General features: G+C 45.7%; 1 pseudogene; it reads left to right on the forward strand.

Moving 5' to 3' along the window:
• The first annotated feature begins 2,599 nt into the window (after positions 1-2,599).
• On the forward strand, positions 2,600-9,778 carry LOC145719005 (small ribosomal subunit protein eS7 pseudogene; annotated as a pseudogene).
• Positions 9,779-10,216: the final 438 nt, after the last annotated feature.

Raw genomic sequence — 10,216 nt, forward strand, 5'->3', positions numbered from 1 at the left:
CACACACACACACACACACGTGTGCTTTGCCAGCCAGGCTTTCATTTTGAACTTTCTTCCTCTCTGGGCTTGATTTTTAAAATTTTCTTCTTTTCCTCTTTCCAGTGACCGCTCCACCGTTGACACCCTTTCCTGCATTCCGACCTACAGCACCTTCTAAAACACGCATGTCATAGGAGGCTCTTTTTATAAGGGCCAGTGGAGGAGTTAAAGTGTTTTTAGTCTGAGACATCTCTGCCAAATATCCTATTATGAACTTTTGAACCATACCGGCGACGCTCTCTGAGACTGCAGAGTCCCCATGGGCTGGTTTGAATCAGCGTTTTTCCTTGAGCTCTGCAGCCTGTTCATGTGCATCGGTCTATACGGTGATGGTGGTGGATGCGCCCTTGCTTCTCCGGGAGTTGGAAGGACTCTAGGGGAAGACACAGAGTCTAAGGCTGCTGGCTCATCCTCCTCCTGCAGCAGCACAGCTTTCTGAGCTGTCGGCTCTGTGACTAGGGTAGAGAATTCCTATCTGGGCTTGTTTAGGAGTGTGGGGGTAGGAGAACATCTAGTGGAGGAAGAGACGTAGCCTTGGAGTCAGACCCAGGTCCAAAGCCCTGTGGAGCCCGTGACTTTCCGACAAGGCACCTCCGTATGGCACCATCTTCCTTGCCTATGAGAACCTCTTTTTTTACTCTGATTTTGTGAATGGAATGTTTGTTGTGAAGGATGCAGACGGGACCAGAATATAGAAGTAGTGAAAGTATCCTGTATCTCTTCACCCCCACCCAGCTATTTGTGCAACTCTGAATATCAGTCGACCGTTTTAGAACTGAATTAGAGTCTATTGTATGGATCCTCGTTGTTTATTCATTACCTTCCTTCTGGTGGGTATTTCCTTCAAAAGTACTTGTGTAGAAAAGTGCATAACTTTTGACCTAACATTTAAAAGTGTTATAGGTAGTATCAAATGGCTCTTTAGAAAAATCAGTTTATACTTCCCACCAAAGGTATGAAAGGGAAGGTGGTTCTCCTCTTGATGTTCAAAAACAAAACAAAACCATATCAGAGTGGCCTTGTCAAAATTCAGGTCACTTGCTTTAGCTCATTATTATCAAGTCACGAGCCACGTACATCTGTGATACCTCCTCTCTCTGCCACCCCACCACTCAGGTGAGAGTTGGTAGCAGAGTGAGGTGGGGGCATCTCTTTTACAAATTATTTCATGAGTAGGTTTTTTCTTTTTTTAAGATTTTATTTATCTGAGAGAGAGGGAGAGTGAGCACCAGAGCGGGGAGAGGGAAAAGCAGGTTCCCCACTGATCAGGGAGCCTAACGCAAGGCTTGATCCCAGAACCCTGGGATCATGACCTTTGTTGAAGGCATATGCTTAACCGACTGAGCCACCCAGGCGCCCCAGATAATGAGTGGTTTTTAAAATAGAAAGCCTAGGCAGCATCAAAATGATTTCTTATCAAAATTACTATAAAATAGGGATGCCGGGGTGGCTCAGTCATTAAGCGTCTGCCTTTGGCTCAGGTCATGATCCCAGGGTCCTGGGATTGAGACCCACGTCAGGCTCCCTGCTCTGTGGGAAGCCTGCTTCTCCCTCTCCCACTCCCCCTGCTTGTGTTCCCTCTCTCACTGTGTCTCTATCTGTCAAATAAATAAATAAAATCTTTTAAAAAATGGCTATCAAATAGTGTCAAGTGATTTTTCTGTATGATATATTGAATTTAAAGAAGGAAATCTTTTTGGTATCTGGACAGGAATGGCCAGCAGAACACAGATGGAAGGATAAGGGTTGACATTTATTGATTTCTTCATGGTGTACATGAATTAAGTCGTTGATTCTTCCCATCAGCTCTCTGATGTAACTGATGTAAGCACTGTTAATGATCTCTGGTTTACAGGTGAGGAAACTGAGGCACAGTGGAGCTGGGACTCCAACCTGAGCATTCAGCTTCCAGAGCCCATGCTCTTCACTATTTTAATCAGAAGCCAGAACTCAGGGAGAATTGGCAGCTTTCAAGGGGAAGGGGGGGAAAAGGCAGGCCAGAGAGGGAAGCTCAGGGATGATGTCCTTTAACAAGAAGCCACAGGAGGTGAGATTGGAGGGGCCTTCTGGAGTGCTGCAGAAACACACAACTGGATTTGGCTATGAGGGGTCCCTGGTGACCTTTTGAGAGATGGTCTTCAGTAGAAGTACTAAATGGAGAGGTTTGTCATGAAATGAAAGAGAAACAGGACAGTGTTGGAAGTTGGCAGCAGATTTAATCAAAGATGTGCCTGTTGGGGTGGCTGGCTGGCTCAGTTGGAAGAGCGTGCGACTCTTGATCTTGGGGTCGTGAGTTCAAACCCCGGGATGGGTGTAGAGATTACTTAAAAATATATATGTGTGCATGTTGTGGTGAGCGTAGCATAATGTATAGAGCAGTGGGATCACTGTGCTGGGCACCTGAAACTATGTAACACGCGTGTCAGCTATACTGGGGCGGTGGGGGGAAGATGCACTTGTTTCAAACAGGATGGGGGTGGTCTGTGTCCACTAATGGACCAAATAAGGGGGAGGGCTCAATACGCAGGGTGAGTGGGACTGAGGCAAGAGAGGGAAGAAGGTTCCCGTGGAAAGCGGGGAAGGAACACAGAAGAGGGCGGGGAAACAACTGAGGTGGGGGAGACCTCCCGTGCCATTGTCGGGTTCGCCCTCTCCTGGGAAAGAAGGGTGTTACTGTGCTCCTGCCCTTGTCTTCCCGGGGCTGTGAGCAGCTGCGAGCGCCCAGGGTGCAGCCAGCATGGGGCTGGGGGGCGGGAGGGGGAAAGGGGGGGGATGGGCCAGGATCTGGATACACTGCGGACTCAGCTGCTTCTCTCCACTGAGTCCTGCCCAGGCCCCTTTGCAGCCTGTGCAGCGCTTGCTCTCCTCATTCCCCTGGCCCTTGATCAGGAAGGGATGCAAAGTTGGGTTTATTTTGTTTTTGTGCCTGGATGTCTTTATTTATTTATTTATTTATTTATTTTTAAGATTTTATTTACTTATTTGACAGAGACACAGAGGGAACACAAGCAGGGGGAGTGGGAGAGGGAAAAGCAGGCTCCCCACTGAGCAGGGAGCCAGATGCGGGGCTCGATCCCAGGACCCTGGTATCATGACCTGAGCCGAAGGCAGACGCTTAACCATCTGAGCCACCCAGGCGACCCAGTGCCTGGATGTCTTTAGCATGCCTTCGTGACCTAGTGCCCAAGAGACTTTGTGCGCACTCTGCTTCCCGAGGAGCTGGTCGTCTCCTTCCCCTGCTCTCAGCTTGCACTACGGTCAGGTAGAATGGGGAGGTAGCCTTGTTGTCTAGATGTGACCTGATCCCAGGGGCCTCCTGGACTTCAGGACTGGAAAAGGGAACTGTGGTCACATGTAACTATTGCCTTTTTTATTTCAGTGTATAAGGAGCTTGGACCCCCTAGTTTGTATCTATCCTGTCTTTGTGTAGGACTTGGTAACATGAAGGTGTTTGAACCTTACTTTTGACTTCATTTTTTTTTCGTACTCCCCATTAAAGTGAACCAAAAACCTTTTTACTTAGTTAGGGTCTCAACAAGTTGAGAGTCCTGTGTCTTCGATCTGCTATTTCATGGTATAAGTTATAAAAATTTTTTAAAAAGAGGATATGTGAAATTCTATCCTTTTTGATGGAAATTTCATATCTCATTTTCACTGGGGAGAAAAAGGCTCAGTATCTTGCAGTTAACGTCTCTGGAAGACTCCTGTGACATCTCACTAGCCAGCATCTAGCCTGTTTCAAGTGAGGTATTTGAGCTCTGTTCTTCCCTGGTGGTATGAAGCCAGCTCTCTCAAAGGGACAGACTCGACTGCGGTTAGAAAAGGCATTCATGATCTGAGATCTAGCTGGGCCCCCAACAGGACCTCCCGATGTACCGAAGGCTGCCTGAAAGCCTGGTGTCCTGCTTCTCCTCGGCCCCCTTTCTGGCCCATGGCCCATCGGGAGCTCAGAGGGAGGGGGTGATGTGTGCTTGACTCACCTTTGGGGTAGGCAGCTGGGAGCACTTGGATGAATGTGGTCAGCCATGCGGGAGCAGACGGCATTTCCCGGGTCAGGAGAGGCGAGTTCCTATGCAAGTGCAATATACACTTGGGGCCTTGGAGGTGGATTTCATGCCCCCCTCAGGTCACAAGACCCACCCTCCGAAGCAAACTTGCTATATCACTGATGAGGAGTGAGTGTGCATTCCAAAGCTATGGAAAGGTCACTGTCATGATGTCCCTTATGATTAGAGAAACAAAGGACAACTTTTCAGGCTGTCCACGTGCCGACTCACGGGTTATGGAGGAGGCATCTGGATGCCCACTGAGGACGCAAGTGCCTGGAGCTGTAGATGGCAGTAAAAACGCCCGAGGCCTGCACGTCTGAGGATCAGGGAGCCAGGCGGAGCCTCAAATCGTAGAAACAAAGCGCAGAGGAGCATCTCTGTTTTTATCTACTTTGCCCGTGGGGCTTCGGGGACAGTCCCCTTTCAGCAGGATTTCTTCAGCAACATCAAATTCAAGACCCAGCCAGCCTCCTTCCGAAGCTAGAGAATGTTCTCCAGCAGGCTTTCTCGTGGGTCTCCCGTGCCTGTGCTTGGCTGACACTCCCGTGCGCTCTCTCCATTCCTGCATGCATCCAGTAAGTCTCCCTAGAATCTCCAGTGTGCCATTCAGAATAGATGGACTTCCTCTTCTATAGGACTTTTTTTTTTTTTAAGATTTTTATTTTTATTTTATTTTATTTTTTCTTTTTTAAAGATTTTATTTATTTATTTGAGAGAATGAGATAGAGCATGAGAGGGGGGAGGATTAGAGGGAGAAGCAGACTCCCTGTTGAGCAGGGAGCCCGATGCAGGACTCGATCCCGGGACTCCAGGATCATGACCTGAGCCAAAGACAGTCGCCCAACCAACTGAGCCACCCAGGCGCCCTAAGATTTTTATTTTTAAGTAATCTCCACACCCAGGTGTGGGGCTTGAACTCACAACCCCTAGATCAAGAGTTGCGTGCTCCACTGACTGAGCCAGCCAGGTTCTGCTATAGGACTTTCATCTAAAAATTCAGATGATACTAGCCTGTTTCTTCTCTTGTCCCCACAGTCCCTTCTAGGTTATATAGAGCCACTCCTGGCTGACCAGTCTCTCCTTATGGGCTGTGGATGATTTTTTTCCATTCAATTTGCCTCTTCTAGAAACTGATGTCGTTTGTCAGTGGCCCTCTTAGAGTGCAGCCCTCAGAACTGATCACAGTAATGCCACGGATATTGTTTAACCTGCTAGGGTCCAGTGGGATTATTAACTAACTCCTTTGACGACAGAACACTGACTCATTCTGTTTTGATCACTGTGATGAGTTAGATGAGGCACCTTCATGTCAAGGGATTGTAATCCTTGCTTTGGCAAGTTGGTTTTCCGTCTTTATAAAGTAAGGGCGATGATGATTGCATAGGTTTTCTATTTCACATACTCCTCTCACACCTGTTTTATTTAAATAATCCTCTCCTTGGTTACCTCATAGAGAGCTGTTGTTATCAAGCACATAAGACAAGCAATATTTTATTTTTTAATTTTTTTTAAATTTTTTAAAATTTTATTTTATTATGTTATGTTAGTTATCATACAGTACATCATTAGTTTTTGATGTAGTGTTCCATGATTCATTGTTTGCGTATTGCACCCAGTGCTCCATGTAATATGTGCCCTCCTTAACACCCATCACCGGGCTAACCCATCCCCCCAGCCCCCTCCCTTCTAGAACCCTCAGTTTGTTTCTCAGAGTCCATAGTCTCTCATGGTTTGTCTCCCCCTCCAATGTCCCCCCCTTCATTTTTCCCTTCCTACTATCTTTTTTTTTGTTTTTTTGTTGTTTTTAACATATAATGTATTATTTGTTTCAGAGGTACAGGTCTGTGAAGCAGTAGTATTTTATAAAGAATTGTATACCTGTGCAGAACAAGACAGCATTAGCTTTTTCTTTTTAAAGATTTTATTTGTTTATTTGCCAGAGAGAGAGCGAGAGCAGGAACACAAGCAGGGGGAGTGGGAGAGGGAGAAGCAGGCGTCCCGCAGAGCAGGGAGCCCCATGTGGGATTCGATCCCAGGACCCTGGGATCATGACCTGAGCCGAAGGCAGACACTTAATGACTGAGCCACCCAGGCGCCCCAGCATTAGCTTTTTTAGATAGAGTTGTTTAGCTTCTTGAGTATGCATGACTAGTTAGTTCTAGAACTTGCTGTAGGATTTTATGTATATCTGGAATAATTTATTAAGCTATGATTTTCTGAATCTGAACTTTGTTTCTTTTGAGCTATTCCCAATTTAACTTTCCATTAAGTTTAATAAGTATGTCTAACAGTTTCCAGGTTGTCAGTTAATTTGTTACCAAAACAGAAGAGACTTGGATGCAGTCTTTCGAGCATCCGACCGTGTTTTGGCTCAAGTCCTGATCTCAGGGTCTGAGATCGAGCCCTGTGTCGGTCTCTGCGCTCAGCGTGGAGTCTGCTTGAGATCCTCTCTCCTTCTCCCCCTGCCCCTCCTGCTTGTGCTCTCTCTCTCAAATAAATAAATCTTAAATATTTATATATATATATAACCCAGAAGAGAACAGATCTAAATCTAAGCCTCAAGGTACATATCAGTGGGAGCTCCTCCTTCCTTGACATAGATCGGCACAGAGGGCATGGTTGTTGCTTCTGACCAGGCCCTACTTCTAGAGTTACTACACTGGACATAAGGAGTGCCATAGACATAGGGACTTTTATGAGAAGGTAAAACAAATATGTCCCTAGTGATCCATCTAAGATTACTAGATTGGTAGATCAGGGAGATGTGGCGCCTCTAAAAACCAGCAGCATTCAAATGCAGATGCCTTTCGGAAACAAGATAGATCTTTAAATCTGTAGCATTTTTCTAGTTGGGTACTACTGTCAGTGGATGAAAAATCATTTATTGAATACCCACTGTGGGCCAGATGCCCCAGGCATGCGCGCTAGGGGTACAGGACTAAAGCCCGTCCTGCCCCCCAAGGAGAGGACATAGGCATGTTGGATGTGGCTTGCCGTAGGTATGCTGGCTCCTGGTGATGGATGACTGCCTCCCCTCGGCAACCACCCCCCCCCCCGCCCAGGTCCCGCACACCCTCGCTCCAGGAGTCCACTGTAGCATGACAGCAGCAGGCTCTTCAGCCTGTAATAGAGGGACCCTTGCCTTTTGCGTGGGGGTCAGGAAGCAGTGGACTCACATCTAGGTTCCTGTTACTTGGGTTTATCGAGGTTTCTCACAAACTGAGCTTTTTAACAGGTGCATCTTTGTTCATCGTCCTTTCTGAGTCTAGGTTCTTCTGGGAATCCAGCCTCTAGGCTTACTCCTACTTGTTGAGATTTGAAACTTCAAAGTCCAGTTTTATTTATTTACTTTTTTAGATGTCTTCATTTTATTATTATTATAATTTTAATTCCAGGATAGTTAACATACAGTGTTATATTAGTTTCAGGTGTGCGATATAGTGATTCAACATCCCCCCTCCCCCCCCGCCTCAGGTAACTGTCAGTTCTCCATAGTTAAGAGTTTGGTTTTTTGGATTGTGTCTTTCACTCTTTTGTTTGTTTGTTTGTTTCACACAGTTAAGTTATATGGTATTTGTTTTTCTCTGACTGACCTATTTCACTTAGCCTAATACTCTAGCTCCATCTGTATCATTGCAAATGGCAAGATTTCATTCTTTTTTATGGCTGAATAATATTCCATGACACACACACACACACACACACACACACACACACCACTTTTTTTTTTTTAAGATTTTATTTATTTGACAGAGCATAAGCAGGGGGAGCAGCAGGTGGAGGGAGAGGGAGAAGCAGGCTCCCCACTGAGCAGGGAGCCTGATGTGGGGTTTGATCCCAGGACCCTGAGGTCATGACCTGAGCTAAAGACGAGACGCTCAAGCAACTAAGCCACCCAGGCGTCCAGCCACTTCTTTATCCATTCATCTATGGATGTACACGGGCTGCTTCCATAATTTGTCTATGGTAAATAATGCTGCTATAAACATGGGGTGCATGTATCTCTTTGAATTAGTGGTTTTGTATTTTTCGGGTAAATATCCAGTAGTGCAATTACTGGATCATAGGGTCGCTCTATTTTTAACTTTTGAGGAACTTCCAGAGTGGCTGCACCTGTTTGCATGCCCACCAGCAGTGTAAGAGGGTTCCCCTTTCTCCACATCCTTGCCAACAGTTCTTGTTGCTTGTGGTTTTGATTTTTGCCATTCTGACCAGTGTGAGGTGGTATCTCATGGTAGCTTTAATTAGCATTTCGCTGACGATGACTGATGTTGAGCATCTTTTCATGTGTCTGTTGGCCATCTGGATGTCTTTGGAGCAATGTCTGCTCATGTCTTCTGTCCATTTTTTTACAGGATGATTTGTTTTTTGGGTTCAACGTCCAACTTTGAACTGTGTGTATTCTAAACTGTGGTCTGAAGGTCAGTTTCTAGATAGAGAAGACAAAATTGACATTCTGTTTTTTCTGCATTTTCTTAATCATTTATTAGTTCTGCTGTTTGCTTTAGGCACTGGCCCAACTCCTCTTAGGTTATTTCAAAAACTTTGTCAGTTTCATGGTACTGGCACATTGAGTCATAATGTCTTTGTATTTATTTGAATACACGTGTTTGGAGAGAAAAAATTGTGCTGGTTCCATATGCTGACACACTGATCTGAAGGTCCGGCTGTCCCTTTGAGCAAAGGACCTGACTTGAAAATGCTCGTAGGCTCTTCCTAGGCCAGGGCTCTCACCGAGGAAAAGGCCATGTTCAGTTCCAGCATGATCATGAGGCCCAATGGCAAGAAGCTGGATGAGCTGGAGTCCAGGCCCTCCTTGAGTTGGAGAGGAACTCGGGCCTCTGAGCCCATCTATGGGAGATGAATACAACAGCAGCCAAGGAAACTGAAGTTGGCGGTGGTTGGAAGGTTCTTACCATCTTTGTTGCCATTCCTCAACTGAAATCTTTCCAGAACATCCAAGTCCGGCTAGTCTTTGAATTGGAGAAAAAGTTCACTGGGAAGCATGTTGTCTTTAAGGCTCAGAGGAGAATTCTGCCTCAGCCAACTTGAAAAAAGCCATACAAAAAACGAGCAAAAGTGTCCCAGGATCTGTGCTTGGACAGCCGCGCGTGATGCAATCCTGGAGGACTTGGTTTTCCCAAGCAAAATTGTAGGCAAGAGGATCCACGTGAAGCTGGATGGCAGTCTGCTCACAAAGGTTCGTTTGGATAAAGCACAGCAGAGCGACATAGAGCACAAGGTTGAAACTTTCTGTGTTATCTGTAAGAAGCTCACCAGCAAGGATGTTAACTTTGAGTTCCAGAGTTTCCGTGGTAAACATAAATGATGGGGGGTGGGGGGAAGCTCGTAGGTGTCCCTCCTGTTTACCTGAGGCAAATATGGTTTTCCGTATCTCTGGAATATATAATCATTCCCCATCAGATCTTAACACAGTTCACACCTTAGAATGAGTCTCAGATTCTGTAGTGACCTTGAGGAAGTCATGCAATCTACCTTGACCTTCTTATCCCAAGTGTAAAGGGATTTTCTCTAGAATTCTCACCTCTATCCCCCATAAGAAAGAATTTCTGCTTTTTAAAAAGTAGTTACTTCATTCTTTTCATCAGCAATAATCTGAGAAAGAATGGGAATTTGGGATGCAAAGACAGGAGTGAGCTTTGAGATGAGTGGTGATGGGCAGTATCCCAGATGAGTCCCAGTGGAACTTTTTGAAGTTCCTCTGCACTCAAGCCCATATAAAAGGAGAGCATTAACTCAGATGTGTCAGGCACTGAGATGCGTCCTTCTTTACCTGTGGAGCAGGCTTCGTGCTCACAGTGGTCTGGGAAGGAAGACTACCTGTGAGAAATGGGGTCATCAGGATTAAGTTACTGACTTAGATCATACTAGAATTGGGAACACAGTTTTGGGAAGTTTTTAAAGTTTGACTTCAAGGCCTGTGATCTTGTTTGTTGTATCTATAATGTGAATGAATACTTTAAAAATTTGCAAAGGTGTGGGGGGGGGTAGGTAAGAAAATGTTAAAGCCTGTTCATTGTCTTGCATGAGGTATCAAGAATGGCAGATAATAAGAAGGGAAGAGGCATCATGGTATTTCAGATGGAAATCTATTTGGTCCTTAT

Source organism: Leptonychotes weddellii, unplaced genomic scaffold, assembly GCF_054177405.1.
Source record: "Leptonychotes weddellii isolate Sample4059 unplaced genomic scaffold, ASM5417740v2 HiC_scaffold_2783, whole genome shotgun sequence".
Lineage (NCBI taxonomy): Eukaryota > Metazoa > Chordata > Mammalia > Carnivora > Phocidae > Leptonychotes > Leptonychotes weddellii.